Source organism: Ciconia boyciana, chromosome 13, assembly GCF_034638445.1.
Source record: "Ciconia boyciana chromosome 13, ASM3463844v1, whole genome shotgun sequence".
Lineage (NCBI taxonomy): Eukaryota > Metazoa > Chordata > Aves > Ciconiiformes > Ciconiidae > Ciconia > Ciconia boyciana.
The window spans coordinates 2,247,319-2,271,243 of NC_132946.1; the positions used below are offsets into that span (position 1 = coordinate 2,247,319).

At 54.5% G+C, this 23,925-nt stretch overlaps 1 long non-coding RNA gene across 3 annotated transcripts; it reads right to left on the reverse strand.

The window, feature by feature from the left end:
- Positions 1-711: 711 nt before the first annotated feature.
- On the reverse strand, positions 712-19,039 carry LOC140658998 (uncharacterized). 3 transcript variants are annotated; one of them, XR_012044943.1, is made up of 4 exons: positions 18,832-19,039; positions 3,269-3,499; positions 2,019-2,519; positions 712-1,098 (listed from the first exon to the last, which is right to left on the reverse strand). It is a non-coding gene; the product is annotated as an uncharacterized lncRNA (long non-coding RNA). The 3 variants fall into 3 exon arrangements; XR_012044942.1 differs by lacking the exon at positions 712-1,098 and adding an exon at positions 4,051-4,090 and having other exon boundaries at positions 1,396-2,519; XR_012044941.1 differs by lacking the exon at positions 712-1,098 and having other exon boundaries at positions 1,396-2,519.
- Between the last annotated feature and the right edge of the window lie 4,886 nt (positions 19,040-23,925).

Below are 23,925 nucleotides of genomic sequence, written 5' to 3' on the forward strand. Positions count from 1 at the left end.
TCTGGATCATGTTCCAGAAGAAACTCACATTATATATGAGCCAAACGCTTTCTACTCCCAACCGTCAAGCCACGTTTCTAATTTATGCTTTTTTTATTATTTTGTTCCCTCACCCGTGATCTGCCCCCCCTCCCCAATAAAAATTACAGCTTCCATTTATCATTTTTTCTGAGGTTTGCTATAAATTCAGCTGTGTCCCGTCCCTCCTGTTTAATGTAACGCAAACTTTCCGTCCGCCTCCCCTTGTAGGTTGTGTTATTTCTGTAACCTTACACATCTCCTTTCCGCATCCTCTTTTGGGGGGGGGGAATATAAAATGAAATAACCCCCAAATCTTTAAAGGCCATCTCTAAAACCGCAGAATGGCTGGTATTACATGCAAATAAAACTTGTGGTTTTTAACGGGGGAACTTCCTTTTTTTTTTTTTTTTTTATAAAATGCTTTCAGTAATTAGCAACAGCTTGGAAAGGCAGGCACTGACACTTGCTGCCCTCTGAGCCCGCGGGACCCGGGGTCACTTCAGGAGGGCTCCTGCCCATTTTGCTCCCGAGCTGTTTTGCAGATTTAACTTGCAGAGGGTTTGCGTCAGATTTTTGGGAAGCCCATGGAGAAACGAGCATCCGATGCTTTGCTTCCCATCGCTGCAGTGCCATGAGCCTGAACACACTTATTCCTTCTCAACTCCCGCCTGGAGTAATTAAAAGAAATCATAAAAATGTGGGAATGGCTGTATTTCCCCCAGGCTTGTGGTCCGGTATCCGTCCTCTGACGATGGCCAGCGTGCTTCAGAGGGAAGCGGAGACGACCCCCTGCCTGGGGCCGTTCTGGGATGAGCTTCTCCATGGGGAGCTTCTGCCTCCCTTCGAGCAGAGCCTGGCTCGAGTTTATGCTGAGAGTTGGCCAGGAACCGTTCCCACTCTCCAAAAACTGCTGATGGAAACAAAAGATCTTCCTGCTTGTTGAGCTTTGTTGCGTTTTGTCAAAAAATCCTCCTTCTTCTCCATCTCAGAGCACAACTTTTCAAAAGTTTTTCCATGAACAGGAGGAAAAAAAGTCAAATATAGAGCAGTCGGTACCCGGCATGGGAGTTTTCAGGCCTGGTTTCGAGGAGAAAAACAAGGAATTTTTGCAGAAGTTCACGGCAAGCTTCTTACAAGCCTGAGCACAAGGAGGGAAGATTAATGCCAACATGAAAATGTAACCAATGGGCAAGAATTTTTGTGAGAGTTTACTCTAGTCTTTCTTTTTAAATCCAGCACTTAAGGATGCTGCTCTTTACTTAAACATGATTTTAAAGCGCTAAGCTCTGGCAGTAGTTCTCCTACTGCACAAATGTGTGACCTTGGATGACACCGATCTGCCAAAAAAGAAGGAAAAAAAAGGTGTTGCTGATATTTATTTATTTTATATTCCGATTCCTCATTCATCATCAGGTAAATTTGCTCTTGGCAGCACCGGCAACTTCCTCAAACGCAGCCAAGGTGACCACTAAAATTAGCATCAAATCCCAATAACACTTTACATCATGTACACGTTATTTTTCACTGGACATAAATTGTGAGGTGTTTCGCTTTTGTTTTGAATCCCCAGGGGATCAGGTCGTTGCTCTGGGCATCGGTCCATGCTGGGGATGGAACCAGCCGATGCAACCGACTCCAAATGTGGAAGTTAAATTTTTTGTTTCACTGGAGAGATTTTCTCAGTCCTTGCCAAGATGAATTACTAAAATGTCTGAAGAAACAGCACTGACCGAGACCTCAGACAGTAAAACACAATTTTCATCCTCCCTCATAAATTTTTTGCTTAATGAAAAGTCCTCAAGGAGCACATTTCTCTGTCAGAGCCAAGGAAAATAAACGTGTGCGTGGTTAAACGCCGCCGATAGCCGCGAACGCTAATGACCCTGCCCGTGTCCCGGTGTTATTAAACATCTGCATCTACATCCCTCCTGGAGACCTCCCCGCCTCCGTCATCCCCAGGTAGGAGAGCAGAGGGATGCTCTGGCAAAGGGACTTACTTCTGCATCATGCTCGTGCCACGCCGGGAGCGTTCAGTCCCCACTTCCAGACTGCTTTAATAGAGAGCTAGGCAGAAAACGCAGACTTTTCCTCAGCAGAATATAATGTTGTTTGGCTGAGGTTATTGTGAAAGCCCCGCAGTGAGCAGGACGGTGCAGCCTGGGGTGGCCGTGGGTGCCTGGCGGTCCTGGACAGACGGCCACGTCCCTTCTCATCCCCAGGCAAGACTTGGAGCTAGAGAAGTGAAGTAAGGCGGGCAGTGCTACTGAGAGGTGTAATTAATTAAATGCTCGTAAAGTTGTAGCATCATCCAGGGATGCTCACAGTTCACCGGGCCAGTGTCCTAGCAGCTGTGAGTTTGGAGAGACTGAGGGCAGGTAATGGGGCACCCAGTAGAGCCCAAGCCCGAAGAAGGGGGGGCCATGACTTGCTCCACGACTGTGCAGGCTGCGGTACACCACAGACCTCGTCCATCTCGTCCTCCTTGTCCTCCGAGAAAGCTGCAGGCACAAAAGTGGGGAAAAAACCCCATCAGCAATGGGCAGATGGAAATTCCCTGCAGGGGTGGCCAGCAGGGATAACACCCGAGACTGACACTCCCCGACATCTCCAGGCATCACCCAGAACGATGTATGTTCCCCATCCTTCCTGAGCCATGGTGGGACCTGCTGGGGAAGACCAGAGACCTTGGGGTGTCGTGCCCAGGGAAATGAAGTCCGAGACGGGGTAGGATCGCTACCTACAAACACTGATGAGCAGGAAAGAGCTGGTTAAACTCCAGCGTTGGCATGAGAAGAGAGAAGGAAAACACTGTCCATGAATATACTTAGGCTGGAAAATAGAAGAGGGTTTCTAATCATCCTCAGAGAGGCCTCCTGAGAGAGCTGGAAAGAGCAGAAACCTTAATGGAATTTAAAATGAGCCTTGATTGATTTGTGAAGAGGATCATGGCAAAGCTCTGACGTGAGGAGCCGGGGAATCCCACCCGGTCCCACCGCCGTGCTCCCCCGTACCTCTCGTGTGCCGGCCAGCAGCTCTCCTCCTCTCCGCACCTGGGCAGGACGGGCTCTTCTCAGCTCTTACCACGTCAGGTTCAGACCAGCCAAATGTGTCCCAGTGGCTTCCTGGATGCTTCTCCACCTGCAAACCCGTCCCTGGCCACCTCTCCTTGTCCCGCTGCCCTGAAACCAGCCGGCAGGAGCAGCCCCGGGTTCCCGTCACGGTCTCAGGGATCGCTGAAGGTCCTTACCTGCATGAGGGCTGGTGGGACCCTAGACCCTGAGGAGAGAGGTGGGGAGACAGGAGCTGTGTCCTCAGTGCTGGTGGGGCTGGACGCTGGCATCTGAAGAAGGCATCTCCCACCCGTCCAGAGCCGCTTGATCGCTGCGTAGCCTGAGCCTGGTCTCCAGTAGTATCACCGTGTGGCATTTCAGTGCTTTCCCGGTGATATCCCTGGCCATGAAAACCACCTTCCCTCTCCCTGAAAGGCAAAGGAGGGACCAAAGTGTCAGAAGCAACTGGAGGGGCCGTGTCGGTGGGCAGGAACGCCCGCGGTGCCAGGCTGCTCTGCGATACCCCGCCTGCACCCCAGGGCAGCCCCGTGCAAAGGCATTCCTGAACGAGAAACAGCCCTGAGCACCCGGAGCAGCCCCAAAACGTGAGAGCCCATCACCGGGGCGGGGGGTCCCCAGCGGGTGCTTTAGCCAGGCCAAAACACCCGTGCCGGCTGCAGCGGGGTCAGGATTACACCCAGCAGCGGGAGGGTGAAATAAAAAATTCGGTGTGATGCTGAGGATCCTTATTTTTTAAAAAAAAACGAAAATCCAGACAGCAGGTGAGGGTGCTGCCAGCCGGGGCGTGCGGGCAGGGGTCTGCCACCCACGTGGCCCTGCCGGTTAAGCTGCCGATTTCATGGTGCTAAAGGGGTCGGGGGGCCGGGGGGGCCGGGCTGCACTAGAGGGCACTGTCTCCTGCAGATCGTGACGGGGGGACGCGTGACGGAGGATTTTTAACGATGCCATGATAGCCTACCTCTGCATCGCGACCTTTGCTGGAGTGAGCAACTGGGCCGCTGTTTTAAAAATAAAAAAAAATTAATATCTATTCCATCTGCTAAGGCTGCAGAGAGATGCTGCGTGAGAACTGCTGGGTGCAACAGTCAAACTTTTGCTCTCTGAATATTGCAATACTTTTTTTTACGTGTTTCGACCCAGAAACACTCAGTCTTGCGCTGGGTCCGAATGTAGCCGGGGAATTTCCTGGGCTGGAGATGGTCAGAGCTTTGGAGGGTGCAGCAGAGCTCTGTGCCTTCCTCTGGATTTCTCCTTCACAGGTGGGATTTTCTTTGGGATTTTGCATCGGAGCGACGAGCAGCAGCCCTGGGAGGGCAGGAAGGCAGCGCAGGGGCTGCTTGCGGAAAAGCAGTGGAGCGTGTGCTCACAGGCAAAAAATCGCTTGTTAAAGAAACTAAAGGAGCAAAAAAGCAAGCCCTGCCCCTGCAACGCATCTTTCCCCGGGACGGGGTGCAGCGGGTGTTTCAGCGAGTGCCGTGGTGCGGCGGGAGCAGCCGGGGCTGGACGGGAGCAGCTCCGATTTCCACGGACGAAGCTGCGGGGGACACGGAGACAGAACGCAAATTCCCCGGCTGGAGTTCGGCCAGGACCCCAGGGCTCGCGCTCCTGGCTCCGGCTGCAAGTGCCACAAGACTCCTAACCACGAGGTGGTCAGGATTTGGGTTTTACATCATACCTATTTGTAGAGGAAAAGATTAAAGGCCTTGCGGACTCTTACGAAATCCCCGGTAGCGGCAGCTCTGGTGACTGGAGTCAAATCAATTCCAGACTGAGACCTTCCATTAGTGGAGACCATTTAAGGAAAAAAAGGGAGAATATTTCATTTGCCTCCCTGAAATGGCAATTTCTGAGTTCCCAGCGCCGTCAGTGAGGGCTGGAGAGGGTTCTGCCGGCAAGACACATTTCTGAGCGACCTTGCTCATGTCTTTCACACCTATCCACAGCAGCGTCCAAAAAGGCCAAAGGGACAGAAAAAAATCCTGATTTGCATCATGTAGACATCCTGTCTCACCTGAGCTGCACCTCCAGAGCGCGGGGCCACCGGGAATAGCTGTAGCTCAGGCTGGTCCCAATCCGAGCTTTTCCCGGAGAGCTCGCAGTGCGGGCGAGGACCCGCTCCCACGTGGACCCAGCGGTGGAGCACCCACTGGGAGACCACCGCTGTCTGGAGACTGCACACCCCCACAGCTGAAGGCAAACCCAAACCTCCCGGCCTCCTGACAGGAGGGTGTGGAGAGGTGGGGTCGGTCTCTTCTCCCAGGTAACAAGCGATAGGAGGAGAGGAAATGGCCTCCAGTTGTGCCAGGGGAGGTTTAGACTGGATATGAGGAAATTTTACTTCACTGGAAGGGTTCTCAAGCACTGGACCAGGCTGCCCAGGGCAGTGGTGGAGTCGCCATCCCTGGAGGGATTTAAAAGCCGTTTGGATGAGGTGCTTAGGGCCATGGTGTAGTGGTGGGCTTGGTAGTGTTAGGTTTACGGTTGGACTCGATGATCTTAAAGGTCTTTTCCAACCTATACGATTCTGCGATTAAATGACCTGGCAGGAAATAAACTTCCCAGCCACCTCGAGATGCCTTCAGAAAATGCTTTTTTCAGGGGTGAGTGATTTTAGTAGGAAGGGCTGAGGAGCACAGGCGAGGTGCGAGGTCTCCTTGGAAGCCACATTGCTGGTGTGAGACCCGGCAAAATTGGGAGAAGCAGCTTTTTGGGGAGGGGAGCACCAAAGGCATTAACTCCTCCTGCCCCTGGCAGCCTGGGGCACCTCTCCATCCCCAGCAAGCAGATACTATCTACTAGAGATTTATTTCCAGTCTTCTTTTCAAGACATGATGTCAGGATTATAATAACCTGACTAAGGCAAACCCTGGATGGAATTACTATTGTGTTTATCAATTTCCTTTTTCTTTTCTTTTCTTGTCTTGATTAATCATGGGACAGCACGATGGAAAAGTCCTGTTAGACCAACCTGCCTCCCAGCCAAGGCAGGACTGATCCCTACATCCACCGTCTTCTGTTTCATCCAGTCTATTTTTAAAAAATCCCTAGCGACAAGACTTCTTGAATCACAGGAGCGAGAAATGGAAAAGACCTATTAGATCATGCAGTCTGTCTCCTGGCCAGTGCAGGCTGTTCCCTGCAGCCCAGTTTTTAGTGTTTTAGCTTCCACCTTTCTTTCCCTCGGGAGATTATCCTGCTGGCTAACAGATCTCACACTCAGGTTTGCTTGATGTCATGCTGGAAAGCAAAAATGTTCAGAGCTGGCCTCAGCTGACTGAGCGCGCTTTAAGGCCGGTCTGTGGGATGGGAACGGGGCGAGCGAGCGGGCACTGCCCTGCCCAGGCTCCTGCGATGCTCCCCCGGGCAGGGGCACAGGGCACCCGTGCTGCCCGCGACGCTGATGTGCTGAGGCCATTCCCTGTGCTGATGCCACGCCGGCTCGGGGTCTTATGAACAAGACGGACAGACCAACCTCGGACAGGCTAATTAGCTCTGCAGCATCACTGTTAATTGTTTTTTAGGCAGAAGTGGCATGCATCTGCCTGCAAAGATCCCCACGGCCTGCCCGCAGAGTGCCTGCTGCCTCCTGCGCACCCGCACGGCGCACGCCTGCGAAACCCCGTGCAAAAACCCCCAACCTGCTGTGCTTCCCCCAGCACGATCCCTTGGCACCGTGGAGGGAGCTCGGATGGGTGCTGGGGGCTCATATGGGTGCTGGGGGCTCCCATGGGTGCTGGGTGCCCGTGACCTGCCAGGGAGCAGGACAGCCCAAGCCATGAGGTGCCCTTGATGCCTTGCGGCGCGTGGTTTTCGGCTCTACCCCAGCCCTATCTGCCTCGAGTAATCAAAAATAATTGGTTGCTCCCCAGTGGACTGATCTAATAGCAGTACAAATAAAGTTATTTTGAACAGTTGTTCATGAGTTCATCTCCTGGAAAGCCTCAGCCCCAGCTGTTGCTGTGCTTTTGATTAAAAAAAAAAAATAATATATTAAACTCAAACTGGGGATTATCAGGGCTAAGCACGTCTCAGCCCTCCCTCCTCCCCGTGTCAGGTGCCCGGCCGGGCTATAAACCGCTCTTTGTGTGCGGCTCCCTCGCCCCTTTCTCTCTGAATTGGCACCAGCGCCGCTGCGATTTGGCAGCTCTCCGCGGCGCGCCGAAAGCGGGATGCTGGCAGCGCCGGCGCGGCTCGCGGGTGCCCGGGGCCCGGCTGGCAGGCAGCGGTGGCAGCAGGTTTAGCATGCAAATGGTCACCGAGGCCTCTGGCCAACTCCATTTGTTAATGGTCAAGCTATGGGGAGCTGTTTCGGGAGAAGCAAATTGAATTAGGCACGAGCGGGGAAAGGGAGGGTGGGAGTGGGGATGGGGAGAAACCGTGCGGGTCTTGGACCGCCCTCCAGTTTGGCGAAGCGCGGAGGTCGGGCGGCGAGGAGGGTGCTTGGGGACAGCGTTGATGGCGGGGACCGGCAGACACGAGCACGGCCGGGGCGGTGGTGGGGGTGTCCTCTCCTGCCCAGCCAAGCCTCCAATGCTGCACCCATCCACCCGCCCGCAGGCAGCTTGTGGAGGAGCCGGGCAGCGGGATGTCCCCTGCAACCACTGACCCACCGCCCGTCCCTCCAAAGCAACGACCACCGCTCGTGCTCCGGGGACTGGCTCTGAGCCGAAGGCTGACCACGGGGCAAGGACGTGCAGGCTCCCCGGGCAGGTCATCCTGCACGGGGCACCCGGGGACCCTCGCATGACATATTCCCGGGGTCTGCGGGCGAGCACGGAGCCCAGCTCCTCCTCCCACCCAGCTCCACCATATGGTTTGCTGCTCCGTGGCTGCCTGCCACCACAGACGGTGAATCAGCTTTGTCGCTCCAGCAGCACAACCTTTGCAGACTCGAGGCTTTGTTTTTAAAGCATCCCGCTCTCTGCCCTAACCCCTCAGAGAAGGCAGGAGAGTGCAGGACGGAAACGTCCCCTCTCCCCTCCGCAGCGGTGGCTGCAGAGCCCCGCCGCTGGGACGAGCCCGTAGCCAGGCGTGCGGCGAGAGCCAGGGCTCAGGCTCCGAAAAGTCAGCGCCGGAGCAGTTCGTCTCGCTCCTCTGCCTGCCAGAGCAGAGACGAGTTCAGCTCCCACCTCCTGCTCCGGGGTTTGGCCAGGACAACCTGTGCTCTGGCAGCAGCGAGTTTGGGACGGGTGGGAGACGGTGCCTTGACCCCTCCTAACATCCCTCTGCCCAGGACAGCTGGCAGGGTGGGGGGACAGCGGTGCTGCAGCCTCCCCCCTGCCATCGACATCTGGGTGCACTCGGTCTGGTCCCGGCCCCTCTCTCCAGCACAGAATCCAGCTGGACACACGTCCCGGCAGCTGGATGGACACCGATGCCGGCACAAGAGGGGACGCGTGGGCCAGGAGAGGTGGGGGGTCACCCCCTTCCCACATCAGCGTGGACTTTGCTCGGCTCAAGCTGACTGCGAAACCCCACGCCGAGACCCCTCTGGAAGGGACGGATTAGCAGCTTGGACATTTGGAGAAGTGCTCGCTGAGGCAGAACAATTAGAGAGGGACTAGGGACCGGACATTTGGAGATGTTCTTGCTGAGACGGGATAATGAGAGAGAGGATACGGACAATAAAGAAGAGTTTCACACTTAACTTTCCTTGTCCAATCAATTAGGTAATAACAGAGTTATTCCATACATCCGCCTAAGGAGGTCCCTCCCCCTTCTGAATAAAGCTAATTTTAAAAGCAGACTGATGAACTCACACCAATAATTGTCCCAAGGTTGGGAAAACTTGGGAGCAATGTGGTGAAAAAGGGAGAATCAGATCAAAAGGCAGAAAAAAAAAATCCTTGAGAGTACCAAACCCTGAATACGTTCGAGGCTGAACATGCATATTGTCTTAAAGCTAAACTATATGGTTGCCCGTAAGGAGATGTGCAGTTGGACATCACTATAGCCATCGCTATACCTACTGAATTAAGGTATTAATTCACAATGTCTGAGTCTCCTTCTCTAATTCTCTTCCCTGCTTTGAAAAGAAAGACACCGTACCCAAAGCAGTGCAGGTTTCTAGAAGCAAACTTCACACAGCATCCCCGCTCTCCTGGCTTTCTCGCCATGCCTCTTATTTTCCTTTTCAGCATCAGCATCTAAACATCTGGGTCATGGTGGAGCTTAGAGCTGGAAGTGACACAATATAGTGAGAAAGGATGTTTTTGTGCTATTTCCAACCTTCCCAGAACAGAGAACTTCAGAAACCCCTTTACAAAGGCTGCTTTCTTCCTCTACGCTACTTTGAAAAGATGGGTGAAATCCTCAGTTATCTGCCTATACCAGGGTTGTACAAGACAGAGACGATCAAAAAGGAGGGGGAAGGGGACGACGAAAAACACGGCCAAGTGGGGGTTTTTTGTTTGTTTGTTTTAGCGTCTTTTGGTTTAAACTGCAGTTTTGGAGCAACTCCAGCCTCCTCTGTACTTGGGGAGGATGGAGGATCTGAATGATTTACTAAAGATCCCCATTGACATTTTAATTCTGTTTTTTCCCCCAGACTAAAATTTCAGTTTCTTGCTGAAATGTTGAATCGGAGCAAATTTGGGGGGCTTTTAAAGAAGCTGCACTCCTCAGCACACCCCGGGCTCAGCTGGCCAGCAATGCTGGTTGGAAAAACCAGTTCCCCCGAGCATTCCTCCCCACCAGCCAAAAGCCCTGGCCGGGCTCGGCAGGCGCCAAGGCTGGGTCAGGAACGGGGACAAGGAGTTGTCCCCATTTCCCTCCTCCATCCAGAAAGGCCTGTGAAAGAGATTAAGGGTCATGGCTAGGGTCTCCTTGAGCTCTGCACCCAAGGGTGAGGGTGATGCTCAGCTCAGTCCCCCTCCTCCCACCCATTTGGGTGCTCCCGAGGGTGTTGCACCTGTGGGACGGACCCAACGCCAACACCAAAAATGATGTGGGTCCTGCTGCCCTCCTCTTGTCCCCTCCTGGGACGAGAGGTTATTCTGGCTATGTATGAGCTCAGTTTTGAGTCTGTTCAGGAGGGGGCTGCCAGATGGAGCAGGGCTGCCAAGCCCGATGCAATGCGGTTGTTTCGGGAGGTGGAGTCTGTCTGCGGAGCGCTGGCCTGCGAGATGCATTGGCCGGCGCTCAACTATGTCCCTGTGATCTTGACCGAAGGAAGCCCAACGTTTTACCCCCTTCCACAGATCCCCACGGCTAATCCCCAGCTGCCCGGGGGCAGACTTCCATTTTCCAGCTAGCCTCCAGTTTAGGAACTGGATCCTCTTTGCCTCCCCCCAGCCCGCTAGCAAACACTTGTGCAAAGCAGCTTGTCCCCGAAGGGAAAGCCCCTGGCCTGCTCTCTTCCCCCCATTTTTGCTCCTGCATTGCACATGGGAGCCAGCGTAGAGCTGATAAGCAAAATCCTGCTCTGCCTTCCCCCTCCCAGCGCTCGCCCGTCCCCATGGGGCTCCTGCTCACTCCCCCAGTCCTTAGCAGGAGTGGGGCTGAGCGCCAGCTGCCCCCGCAGCCTCGGGGGGTCTCCCAGCTGCACCCCCTCTGCTCTTTCTCCCACCTCGCTCTCTCTTTTGGGGTAAAATCCCCTGTCAGGAATGCTTGGAAACGCCAGGTTTTATTGCCATACAAAGCTGCATCCCACAGCTGCTTAAAGCATCGCCCAAACAGCACGAGCAGCGCTAAGGAGATACAGACAACGTGGATAAAGCCACCCTGGCTGAGCTTCTTACTGTTCAGAGCATCCTCACAGTGGGACCCGCGCGTGTAGAGCTGGCCAAGCATCTCCGTTGCACGCCAGCCCCTGCCATAGCTGTGGAACAGTCCCCGAGGGCGCGGGACCCCCGGCACATCCCCGGAGCAGCAGAGCACAGCGGCTCAATGAACCCGAGCAGGGTGGTTTTGACCCCATTTAGCAGCAGACAGCAGCGCACACACCTCCCCGCCCAGGGCAGAGCGGCCACGCCGTCTCTGCCCGCAGCAACGCCAGGTACCAAACCGGGCAGGGATGCGGAGAAGGGGAGCGTGCCCCAGCCCTGCCCCGCGGCTGCCTCGGCACACAGAGCTGCCATCTGCCAGGTGCTGGAAAATCAGGCGACGTCACTTTTGCAGCACAGCCCCTTTTGCAGGCGGCCCGAGAGGCAGAAGAACATATTTTATCATATACATAATCTCAAAGAAAAAACCCCCTCGTCTTCTAGATTCCCAGACAGTACACTCAGCATCCTCATGCTACTGATGTAATCCTGGAGACAGGTCCCCTGGGCCCAGCCTCGCTAAGCTGCACCGAGCCCTCGGCTTCAGGCCCCTGCCTGCGCACGGAGGTGGGCTAATCTCCCCGCAGCCCCTCGGTGCTGCGCCGCTGGGATACCCTGGGCACGTTTTATGGACCCGTTTATACACTTGTTGAGTGTCTAAGTTCACTCTGCACCCACGGGGAACATTAATAGCTCAGTAAAGCTCGTTGCTAATACTATTCTTGCTGTCCTTTGTGTTCGGCTGCAGTAAAAAATTAGCCAGGAATAAAACTGACATAATAATAAATAGGAATAAAACCAACACAGCAGATTCCTTAGGTAACTCTGCATAAGCAGGTACCCACCTTCAACCCCGAAGACTTTACCGTTAACTAAAAGCAACTGCAAGGCAAACCCTGAGCTGAGGTACAACAAGTGAAATGCAAGATAAGTCGGTGGCGTGACGCCAGGGTGCATATTTGACCCAAATTGCTTAAACTACAGCTGGTTGAGTGATTCACTGTGTCCAGCTCCATCAATGGGCCTGGCCTGGTTCTCTGTTTGTGACTTGTCTCCGGAGAGACGGAGGGTTTCTTTGTTTTGTTTGTATGAACGCCTTGGTTATTCAGGGAACCGTGACACACGCTGTGGGAACATTGGCCGGCTGCTCCTGGAGAAGATGCACATGGTGGATCCATATTTGGACCTGGCTGCCCGGCTCCCCTGGGACCCCTCCTGCTCTCGCTTGACCTCAGGAGCATCACTGATGTCTTCGTGTGACCCATAACTGTGTCCTGCTCCCCAGCTCACCTGGCACAAGGGGGGCTATGGCCAAGAGAGGTCTATGTGATGCGTGGGCTGTGTAGATGGAGGAGAATGTAAGGACTTGGCTGGATCCCAAGCATCCCTCTAGTTCGGTGTCTGGTCTTTGATGGACAGATACCATTGGAGCACCAGGAGGGAACAGACATGGTCAGAGACTGGAGAACAACCCGAAGCTGGAGAACACCTCGGTGTGTTTAACAGCCCTTGGTGCTTGCTCTCCTTGAACTCCTTGTGCCCGCCTTAAAGGAGGTGGGCGGCACAGAGTGGGGCACCTGGTCTACCCATGGGCAGGCGGACTAGGGGCACGGAAGGGGCTCTGCACCCGAAAACATGCACCCTAAGGCAGTTTAGCCTCATACGGACTCAGGCCAAGGAGAGGTGCTGGGGATCTCCCCCCATACCCCGTCCCCCCACCGCACGGTGCCTCCTGCCACCGTGCCCGGTCGTGTCGTCTTTACACCGCTTGAGTTGGAGAGGGGAATATTAAATAGAGCCAGGCCCTCGGCTGCCCGGCTGCAACATTCCCTCTGTGCTAAAGAGAAACACACCCCAAATACTTGAAATACAAAAATCTCAACCTGGGATCAATTTTTTTTTCTTTTTGAGCCAATTTGTGGGAAGAAAAATCCGCCCGACTTTAGGAGCGGGCGGAGGAAGGAGATGAAAACAATTAGATACCATCTGAGCGGCCGTTTCGTGCCCTTCCAGGCTGAAATTGGCTCCTTTCTCCCAATGAACTTTCCATAACGCGGCGTACTGCCTTCAAGGGTTTTGGAAATACCAAACACAAATATATTCAGAGCTGCTGGAGTTTCCCTGTGTCAGTAACGCTGTCCCCGAGCCGTGGGTTTCCGGCCCCCCGCACCACGAAATGTCCTCTGTGAGAGATTTACACCAGGACCATCTGAAGTCCCTCCTGGGGGTAAGGCGCAGACCGAGGCACCCTTGCTCCTTCTCCTTCCAAGCATGTTTTCCAACAGAAAAACACCTTTTTCCTCAAAATGGGAATTTCCCCAGGAAGCAGCCGAGGTCATTGAAACTCTTCCCTTCTGCTTTGCCATTCAAACCACCTAAAAACGCACATTTCATTTTCGTGGCCAGGAAAACCAGAAGCCAACCCACCATCCCCGCTGCAACGCTGGCCACGGTGGCAAAGCCTCGTCCACCCCGCAGACTCCTGCACCCATCGCTGGCTTTGAAGCCATTTGGGCTTTGCCGTGACCGCGGACATCGGGCTTAAGTCCCAACAGGTGGGGATGGAGGGGAAACCCAAGACGCTCACCCCATCCAAGTGTGGCCAGAGCAAGCTTTTAGGACTCACGAGTGGGGCTTACGGCTGTGGGTTGAGCAGAGAAGCTGATGGGGAGGTGGGCATGGTGGCGAGCCCCAGCACCCAGCCCAGCCGACCCCGTGGGGGCACCAGCCTGACCCCAACTCCATCTAATTTTTTGGGGGACACACACACACATACACACAAACCCTCCACCACTTCGAGACGGGCTCAGCCTTGCCCCTGGCAGAGCACTTCCAGCCGCTGGGGCAGCAGATGGCAAATTGACATGAAAAAATGCTGAAAATGAAAATGCAACAAAATGCTACACAGTTGTCTGTCCCTTTCGATTCAGTTTTTGGTCAACTAAATTGTTATTGAATAAGGCAAGCTGCATCAAAAATGTACTTTAATGAAGTGCAGCAGGGGCTCTGGTATTATTTCCCAAGCTCCGCTAAGGTTTTAATCCCCTGGCTCTCTAAGCCACTGCGCGACATATGCTTTAAAGAGGATATTTTTTGCTCCCTGGTATTTCACGCATGTTATATTTTAAAGACTGCTGCCAGTTTAGTTTAGGCCCAAAACATTGGTGTCACTCGGGGGATGGAGGAGGGGGGAGGTACTTCACCAAAGCGATTAAAAGTAATCCCAGAGCAACCCCGGAGGAGGGCGACCCGTCACGGCCGCGCGGCACACAGCCCGAGTCCCCTCGTGTCCCCGCCAACGAGTCTGGAGGTGTCCACAAAAATTTGGGAAGGGTCCACAAACGTCGGAGGTGATGGGCATCCTCCACACCCAGCCTCACCCTCCAGCCCGGCGCTGATCTGGCCACTGAGGATAATCCCAGGGGACTCCCCAGGCACCAAGAACAGACTTTGCTAATTAGTCCTGGCTTATCTCAAGCAAACTTTCTGCTCTGTTTGGTTAAGACCGGCCTGGAGTGACTAATATCTGGAGCAGGGAGGAAAAGCCCTCCTGGCATCTCTCTTCTTGCCTGGGAGAGCCTCGCTCGGGGAGATATTAAAGGCTTTTGTTTCCAGGAGCTGTCAAAGCCCTCACCTTTCACAAGCACTAAAACGGCCAAGGGAAAAAATATATGCGAGTGGAATAATAATTTTTAACTCATAAATTTGAGCTCGTAAATCAAGGATTGACGGAGCAGTCGTTGTAATGTCTCGTGAGTTAACGTTCGAGGTTTTCTTTCACCTGAGGAAAAGGAAAAAAATACCCAAGTCTCTGCCCTTCCACTCCAGAGATTGCTATAAATCACCTTAATGTTACACTCTTGCTCTTAAATAGACCAAAAGCATGAGCGTGGGGAGCAGATACCGAAAGTGGGTAATTTAAAAAGTACAGTAGTGGGAAGAAAGCTTTTTTTTTTTTAAAAAAAAAAAAACCAAACCAGACCCAAACCATTCCATCTCTGCTTTTAAAAGCAGAGGGTAAATCCTGCACTCCAAGACACACAGCCCCGGGGACCGAGGCCAAGCCTTGGTCCTGGTCCTGCCGTGGTGCTGAGCTCAGCGAGGGCACGGGGACAGCTTGGCTGCCGCTGGCAGCTGCGGTACGGGCCGGTCTGTCTCCGTGGGCTTGAATTTTGGATTGAAGAAAACAAGAGAAAATAGAGGTGCGAGGAGAGAGGTGTCACGCACGTGTGTAAGGGAGGGACGGGGAGGGATGGGGGTGGTACTCGGGTTGAATGGAGAATCCGGCCACCCGATGTCCCCATCTGTCCTCTGCCGGGCTGGGAACATCACCGCGACGTGTGCCGTGATGGCAGACGGAGCCGCCCTCGTGCGTCGCAGCCACCCACAAGCCACGCTCTACTGTCACCGTGAAGGGGAGAGCAGCACAGAGCAGCACGTACCCAAACTGGGGGCACCCTACCCAAACTGGGGGACCCAGTGCACCCCAACTGGAGACACAGTGGCTGCACAAGACAGGAGGCAACAGAAGAGGAGCCCGCCCCGGCCACCCCGCAGAGGGGACATCTGCAGAGCCGGGGCTGTCACCCAGCTGCTAGTGGAGTCCCACCACCCCAGCTCCTCTCCTGGGAGTGCTACGGTGGGAAGTAGGGAACATGATGGGAAAAGATGGAGTGGAAAAAAAATGTGCAGTTGGGCACTGGGCTGTGTCCACAGGCAGATTCTGGCTCTCCCAAAGTTAAAAAATGTTTTTTTCCCCCCTGGGATTTCCTATGATTTCCTTATCTGTTTTGGACAAGAAGGATAAAGCTGAGCAGATCTGAACTTAGTGTCCCAAATGCTGAGGGTGCTTTGACCCACACCCAGAGGTCCTCCTACCTCCATCACTGCTGCGCCTGGTCCAGCCGAGAGCAGATCCCTGCTGCTCCCACCCAGGGCTCCGCAGGGGCGGCAGCCGCCGGCTCACGGGGCTCCAACCCCCAGGGCCCAAAGGGTCGCTGCCACCCACCGCCCCCGGGGCTGTCCCCAAACCAGCAGCGAGGAGCTGGCACGGAAGATGCCGAACGGACGAGATGTTGGGGAGGCTGCGGCTGCGTGGCCAGCAGAGCGCCGGGAGGAGGAGGAGGAGGAGGAGGAGGAGGAAGGCATTGGCATGCGGAGCACAAGTGCGTGCGTGGCACTTTCCTCTGCCTAATCCGGCGGGTTCAAAGCAGCCGGGTGGTGCCGGGCGCAGCTGCGGCGTCTGAGCTCCAACAGGTGACGGCTCAGCTGTCCCCCTCCCCAAGGGGCTGTTAACTCTGGTGGGGGGCTGGCGTGGGGGCCAGCGGGTCCCCAACGCTTCAGCCGGCTCCATCCTGCCCTCGGGAAACTGCCCACACCTCCTCGGCGGCTGCGTGCGGCTTTGTACGGCCCCCTCCCCTCTGTGCCCAGCGGGACAGCACATGGCAGTGGGACGGGGCACGGCTGCTGGGAGGCATTAGTTGTGCAAAATCCTCCTAAAAAGTGCTCTGACTTGCTGGGAAAGGCAGGACCGACCTGTTCTGCACGGTGCTGGTGGCGTGGAGCTGGCGCCGAGACCCTGCAAGCAGCACGGGGGTTGTTTGCCCTGCACCAGCACCCGGTCCCCTGCCAGCACAGGGTCCCCCTCCAGCACCCGGTCCTCTGCCGAGGGGGCCAGGGCCAGGACGAAGGAGCTGGGAGAGCAGCCTGGGGATGCGGGTGCGGGACAGCCCTTCCCACCCCCAGCCCTGGGCGAATTCCCGTGGTACGGGCTATGCTGTGGGAGGCGTTGAACGGCCCCTCGCTGGGCAATATTTTATCCCATCACTTTGGAAAACCCATTTACAAACAGCACCCTTCAGCACGACTGCCCCCGGTCCCAGTGCATCCAGCAGCAGGACCAGGAGAGGCAAATCCAGCCAAGCTCTGTGCATCCAGTGAAGCTGGAGGGATTTTTATGTCTGCTCCCAGCTGTCTGGTTCCTCTCTGGAGGCTGCACCAGCAGAGGAGACCATCTGCCACCAAAACGCAGTGACGGGCAGGGGAGCATGGCAGAAACACTTGTGCCTGCCCAGGGCATCCCGGCCAAAATCCGCATCCGTAGCGGCCGGCGGTCACTGCCGGGCTCGGGCTGGAACAGCGGCGCAGGCAGAGAGGGTGCGCGTCCGTACTTGGCCTCGTGAGAACTGCAGCATCCCGCCGTGACCCCATCCCCACTGCGAAGGGATGCCCAAATTTCCCTCATTTGTATATGAAAATAACAAAGCGTGACCTGAAATATTTCCCCACCAGCTGCAGCTACACACGACCGGTCAGATAAACGGCTCGCTCACCTCCCACACCCAAGAAATATCAATTAAAGTACTAAAAAGTACCCCGAGCCATCGATTTCCCGGGGGCAGCCATGCAGGTGCAGGGGACAGGTCCCTACACCCCCCGGCCCTGCAGAGCCACCGGCATCGCCAACGACCCGCTCGAGTCCTCATTAAGTCACTCAAGTTGCCATCGTCTGAGCAGCACCATTATTCACGCAGGCTCCAGACCCCGTTCCCCCCTGTTAATTTCTACTTATCTGCATATTTTATTGAAAATTAAAATCCTTTTGCATTTTTCCCAGGGCTCGGTCGTGAACGATCTTTTCTCGCAGCCCTACTTGACTCCAATTAGTTGGGATAACAAAGCTGCTGCTGTTGGAGGATTATTGACAAATGCTCAAGGAAAAAAAATGGCAAGAGAATAGTCTATTAAAATGACAGCTTTTTAAGGCTGGAAACAAAACCGCCTGGCAATTAATAGTGCTGGGGAGGCGTTGAAAATACCAATTCTTAGTTTTTTGATGGCATTTCAATTGATTAGCCTGCGCGAGCCATTACTTTGTGTCTTCCTTCTCGCTGATGGGTCACCATCGGCATCCCTCACCAAGCGCAACGCCGCTGCGGGGACCGCAGGGACATCGGCACCAGCCACGGCCCCGCGACAGGAGCCCGGGGAAGCCAGGAGCGTGGAAATGCACCCTGTAAAGGAGAGGCAGCCCCTGCCCTGCCCGCCCGCAGGGACGCTGCCCGTTTCCCAGGCCTCGCGCTCACGCTGAGCTGCCCGCAGATACAGTTCCCATGGGCGCCCGTCGGCGCTGGGCTCCTGCCCCTAAAAACCTGCTCGATGCAGCTGCAACTATGGCACAAAAGGACTGAGAAGCATTGAGAGCCGCACAACTCATTCACTGATAACTCGTTAATGGCGTTTCATATTTTTTCTCCCGGCATTTTTTTTTTTTTTTAAATAAAAGAATAGGGGGGGGGGGAATGAAGCATACTTGATAAAGGGCAGTAAGTGTTATCCCTTAAAAAAAAAAATAAATAAAAACCTCACAGAGCTTTTTTTCTTTCATAGGTGGCTCGGACAGCTGGCTCTTTAAATATTAATCAGGGGCTCATTGATATGCAAATATGGTAAGAGGGAATAATGCTCCCGCAGCTGCGCAGCCCCCAGCAGCCCCGGCCGAGTGCTGGCCTCCTCTCCACCATGAATGGAAATATCTGAGGACACAGGTGCAGGGAGCCGACCGCGAGAAAGATCCTGCTTAATAAGGTAATTTGTGAGCGATGCTCTATAGAGACGAATCGGAGCAATCTTTTACCACTTGACAGTATCTGACCACTAAACAAGGTGTTAATCTTATAATTGTGGTGTTGACTGTTCCCTAGCACAGCGTTCCTGGCCTTTTGCCCTGACACTTGGCCAGTTAAAATCAGCTTAACTGACAGGTCGGACGCACGCCAACCGATCGGCGATAAATTATTTATTGTTCTATTTCCAGCATAACAAGTAAACAGGAAAGACGGGGCATCCCACAGAGAGAAAACCAGTTTGGATACGTGTCGTTGGACCGAGTCGTGTTGCTCCACGTGGGCACCCCTGTCCCTCGTCCCGCGTCCCCCGCGGGGCTGTGCCGAGCGGCCGCGCTCCCCGGCTCTCACCTCTTTCTGCCGGGAAGGTGAGCACATCCCATCTTGCAGGAGCAAAGCTGTCTCCACTGTTGGGTCCAGTGGTGGCATCCGTGTCCAGGGACCTGCAGGTGGGGTTTTGGGGTGGTTGTGTTCCTCATGCAGCTCCTGATATCCACTCTCCTCTTCAGTGAACTGGGGGGGCCAAGAAGAGAGACCAGAGGCAACATCAGAGCCTACCATGGACATCACCGTTGGGTATCGGCCAGCTCCCTCTGCTAGACCAAGCGATGACTGGGGAGGTGGACCAGGTTGGGGGTGGCAAATGTGAGCTCCCCAGCCCGGGGACCTCGGCTCATCACCGTGTCCTTGCTCGCAGGCCAGCTGTGCTGCCCACGGTGGGGACCTTCGGCTGCTGCAGGAGTCAACTGGGAAAGTGCATCAGAGCCTTCAGCAGCATTTCACACAACCAGAACCAGTGGAGTTGGACACACATAAGTACCTGTAGGGCTCAAGTCACACATTTTGCTCTCTCCTGTCATTTGCTGTTAGCACAGATGAGTCCACAGACCAGGGGAAGGTGGTAAGGAAGGGCCTCTGCGAGGGCACCAAGAAGGGTGCCCTCCATCACCACCCCAACATAACCCAATGTGCTGCGTTTCCGATTTGAACACTCATACTCCCTTGCCATCCTTCTCGGGAAGGGATGCCTGCGCTCATTCCTCCCGCTGACGGGCAGGACCAGCTCGACGGAGGCGCGTTGGGGCTGCTCCATCCCACGCGGGACACAACGGCCGCATCCTGCCCGTCTATAACAGCAAGAGGAAACAAGCTCCGAGGCTGCGGATACAATACCCGCTGTCGCAGGGTATTTTTAAGATTTGCCTCCTGTGGTTGCTGTCCTCCTTTTCCCTGCCAAGCTTCCTTGCCCGGGCTCCTGGTGATGAATGACCTCGTCCGGGTACCGCCGGTACCAGGCGCATGCAGCTGCGAGGCTTTTTTCCCGGGCGGGCGCTGCAGATGGCTGCTCTGCCGCCGAGCCCACAGCTGCACGCTCCCCACTCGCCCCTCCACAGCCGGCGCGTGCCCGCGCCACAAAGGGACAGAAAACGCAATTGATTAGAGAAGAGGAGCGAGCGGCAAGGGATGCTGGGACGTCTCAAGGAGCCGACCAAGCCACCCGCGGCTCACCCTGGGACCAGCGCGTCCGGCCTCGCCGCGGCTGGCTCCAGCTTTGGCAAGTCTCCAGCCGGGCGAGCGCTCAGATCGGCGGAGGGGTCTCGCGGCAAGGGTTGTCTGTGCGGTGGGGTCATTCCCAAAGGAGCTGAAGGCCTTCCCGGAGACAGGGAGAAGCACAACTTCTCATCCTTGTCTTCTGACTCAACTGACTTTTCCGGTGTCGGTTCTTGGCCTCTGGGTCCCGCTCAAGGGGCAAAGCTCGGCTCCTGCTGCACTCCCTTGCAGGCAGGGCTGGATGTGGCTGCTACAACCATTGTATGTATGTGGGTGCTAGAACCATTGTACGTATGTGGGTGCTACAACCTGTGTACGTATGTGGGTGCTACAACCTTTGTATGTATGTGGGTGCTACAACCATTGTACGTATGTGGGTGCTACAACCATTGTACGCACGTGGCTGCTACAACCATTGTACGTATGTGGGTGCTACAACCATTGTACGCACGTGGCTGCTACAACCATTGTACGTATGTGGGTGCTACAACCTGTGTACGTATGTGGGTGCTACAACCTTTGTACGTATGTGGGTGCTACAACCTTTGTACGTACGTGGCTGCTACAACCACTGTAGGTACAGGCAGCATCTCCCTTCCGTTTGTGGACAGACAAGATCATCTCAGAGACTGAAGTCGTACAAATTCAGTCACCTTTGAATTTGTTTAAAGTTTTGCAAAACCTTCTTAGCCTGTATAAAAGTTACTTTATTCCAGGAGATAAGAACAATTCTACCCAGCCTTATAGATTGGTCTTTTGTTTCCAAAGTGTATTTATCTGCCTTAGTATCTCAGCACTTGCATTATTATTAATTATTAATAATTAATGATTAACAATAAATTACTACTAATAATTATCGTTATTTTAGATACACGGGATTTGCCTCTTTCTACGGTTTATTGGGAGCAAACCTGGATGTATAACCTGGAGCGTGGAGATCCCACTTTCCCACTTAGACCCCACTTTCCACCACTTCAGGGCAGCAGTTGGCTCTCCAGCTTGGCCCAGGAGACAAAGATTAATTTGCCAATTAAATGTACCAGCCCTGGGGTTGCTCCTGCCGTCCCGGTAGGGTTAACACACCCAGCCAAGGGCCGTCCTGCCTTGCATCGGCTGCCAGCGCTCACCCCGCAGACACAACTCCCATCCCTCCTATTTGTTGCCTATGCTTTCTTAAAAGCATAAAGCCTTTATCCGAGTTGACAAGCAGCAGGGCTACGCCGTGCTCCTCAGCTGAAACAACCCCGAAAGGGCCAAACCCCGCGAACCCGGAGCTGCTCTGGGAGGATGGAGTTTGCATTGCGCCGAGGGCCGGCCAGGCTGGAGGAGGACGCGGCCGTGCCGACACCGACCGCTCCTCCGGCCACGCTGGGACTGCGTGCCGGCGCTGCAGACAGCTGCCGCAGAGGTATCTTTTTACCCTGGACCTTGTTAATGAACAAAAGCTTAGGAGAGTGTGGGCGGCTGGGCTAGACGGAGAATAAACAGGGGATTAGCAGCGCACAGCCCCCGAGCGAGGATCGGGCTCTTTTTTCCCCAGCACTTGAAACCCAACTCCTCGCCGCGGCAGCGGCCGGTCGCGTTTCTTCCCCGCCCGACGCTGCAGCCGTCCATTGCTAGCGGGGCAAAATCAGCTTTTGCAAGAGCTTTTACGCTGCCCGGGCAGCTAGTCCTTGGGCTTCTATTTTTTGTTCTATTTTTTTTGTGCACGTGGAAAACAAGAGGCCAGGCGATGCCTTAGCCGCGGCACATCTCTGCCCCAGCCTGCCTGCATCGAGCAGGGAGCAAACACCTCCCCGGCCAAGCTGGGATAAACTCTCCAACGTTCCTCCAACAAACCCACGCAAGGCAATCTGCCGGCAGCCACGGCATGGCCTGGTGGTATACGACCTGCGAAAAGGGAAAAAAAACAAAGGGAAAAACAAATTCCCCGTCTCACCCACCCCTGCACGTACATGCGGAGCTGCAAGGCAAGGGCACAGAGCAATAAACAGCTCGTTGCCGGCCCGGCCAGCATGGGCTGAGAGGTGCTGCCAGCCCGACGGTGATGTACATTGTGCGTGCGCTTTATATGCACACCATAAAAATAATGCTTTATGAAGGATATATAAGCATCCAGGCCAGGCAGGGCCAGGCAGGGCCAGGCAGCTGGGAGCTTGGCTGGAAGCAGCGCAGGCAGCGGGACCCGGCCAGGCGAATTGGCACGGTGTGCTCCAAGCAAAGGGGACGCTGGCGGCTGCTGTCCCCATGGCGTGATGTCCTCGTGCCACCTCCAAAGTAACCCCACGGCTCAGTTTTTGCTTTTTTGGCTTGTAAATCTCTCCCTTTTAAGCAAGAAAGGGAGTGAGCATGCAGGCGGAGCAGCCCTTCCCGGGGAGCTGCTCCATCTCAAAATGGATGTTTGCTCTGGACGGGAGCGGTGAGCAGCCAGTGCTTCTTGTGGGATGGAAATGACTGAAAAATCCACTCGAAAGCATCATGCCTCCCCTTCAGAAATAGCTCCAAACAGAAATTAGTTGAAACGATGCAATCCATGCTTTTTTCCCCTTGTAAAACCAAACATTTCATCTTAATACGAGGGCAGGAGGTGGGGGGAAGCACAATAATTCATTTGAACTTCCCTCCCTGGAAAACGATCTGGCGAATGCCCCATTCTGCAGAAACACAGAGGCAAAACCAGAGTGACCCATCCTGCTGCTCATCCCCTGGCTCGCCCGCAGGGTTTCTGGAGCTGCCGCATCCCCGGAGCAGCCCACGGCGCTGGAGATGCCGGGTGGGATGCTCCGGTCGCTCCTTCCCGAGGAGCCATGCCCCAGCAGGTACTCCCTGGTTTTGGCCCAAAATGAGGTAAAGCTTTGCACTAGACTAACACTTAATAAATGCTCGCATGAATTAGCAGAACGTGACATTGCGCAGCCCGATTCCCGACCGCGAGCTGCCAGCCCAGGCCGGGGCTGGCGCTGCAGATGTGCGTTCCTGGAAAATGGAAGGCCAGATGGTAAATATTGGAAAAATACTCTAATATATACATCCCTAAATACTTTTTCAGCTGATCGGATTTTACTTGGTTAATCAAAGTTTGTGTGATAAGCAGCAGAGCCCCAGGGCTCCAAAATACCCAGGCGTTGATGTTCGGTCCCATCCCTCTCGCCTGCCCTGAGAGCATCTCTCCTTACCCCAAACACATGCACTGGCGCGGGTAAGGGTGCTCTGAGCCAAGGCTGCACTAAATAACCGGCTGAGCTCCCCTGGCCTCTTTTGCCGGGACAAAATGATGCTCCTCAAAGTAAGGATCCAAAAAACGCCCATTCAGCCCTAGAGCGCAGCATGCCTCCGCGTTTGTCAGCCGAACGCTAGGATTTCCTCCTCTGTAAAGCTGGAAAAGTATCCAGTCCAGGTCACTCCATGCTCTGTAATGAGCAATTATTCCTTTCTAAAGTAAAATGAAATAAGAACCATTCCCATAATCACCTACTGGATTTTATCAGCATGTTTGGGTTACGCTTTTGCCCCTTTGGCTAATGCCTAATTGATTCTTTAATCTCTACAACTTTTTTATTGACTGATACAAGAGCTATTTAGCCCATCAGCGGCAGGAAAGCAGCCTGCAAACCCTCCGAGACCCACGACACGGTGCTAGGATGACCTCATCTGAAGCCAACGCTTTATTTGATAATCTATCACTTATTTATTATTCTAACTAACTGCTTGCAGGTGGTGTGATTTTAGTATAATTGTCCCAGCAACAGGCACGCACAGGGAAAAGCTCAGCAATGTGCAATCTTATCCGGAGCTGCTACCGCGGAGGAAGCGGGCTCCCAGCCTGTGCCGGGGGAAACGGGGGAAAACCCGGCGTTTCGGTGACGTGACGGGCATGGCAAAATCCCACCAAGT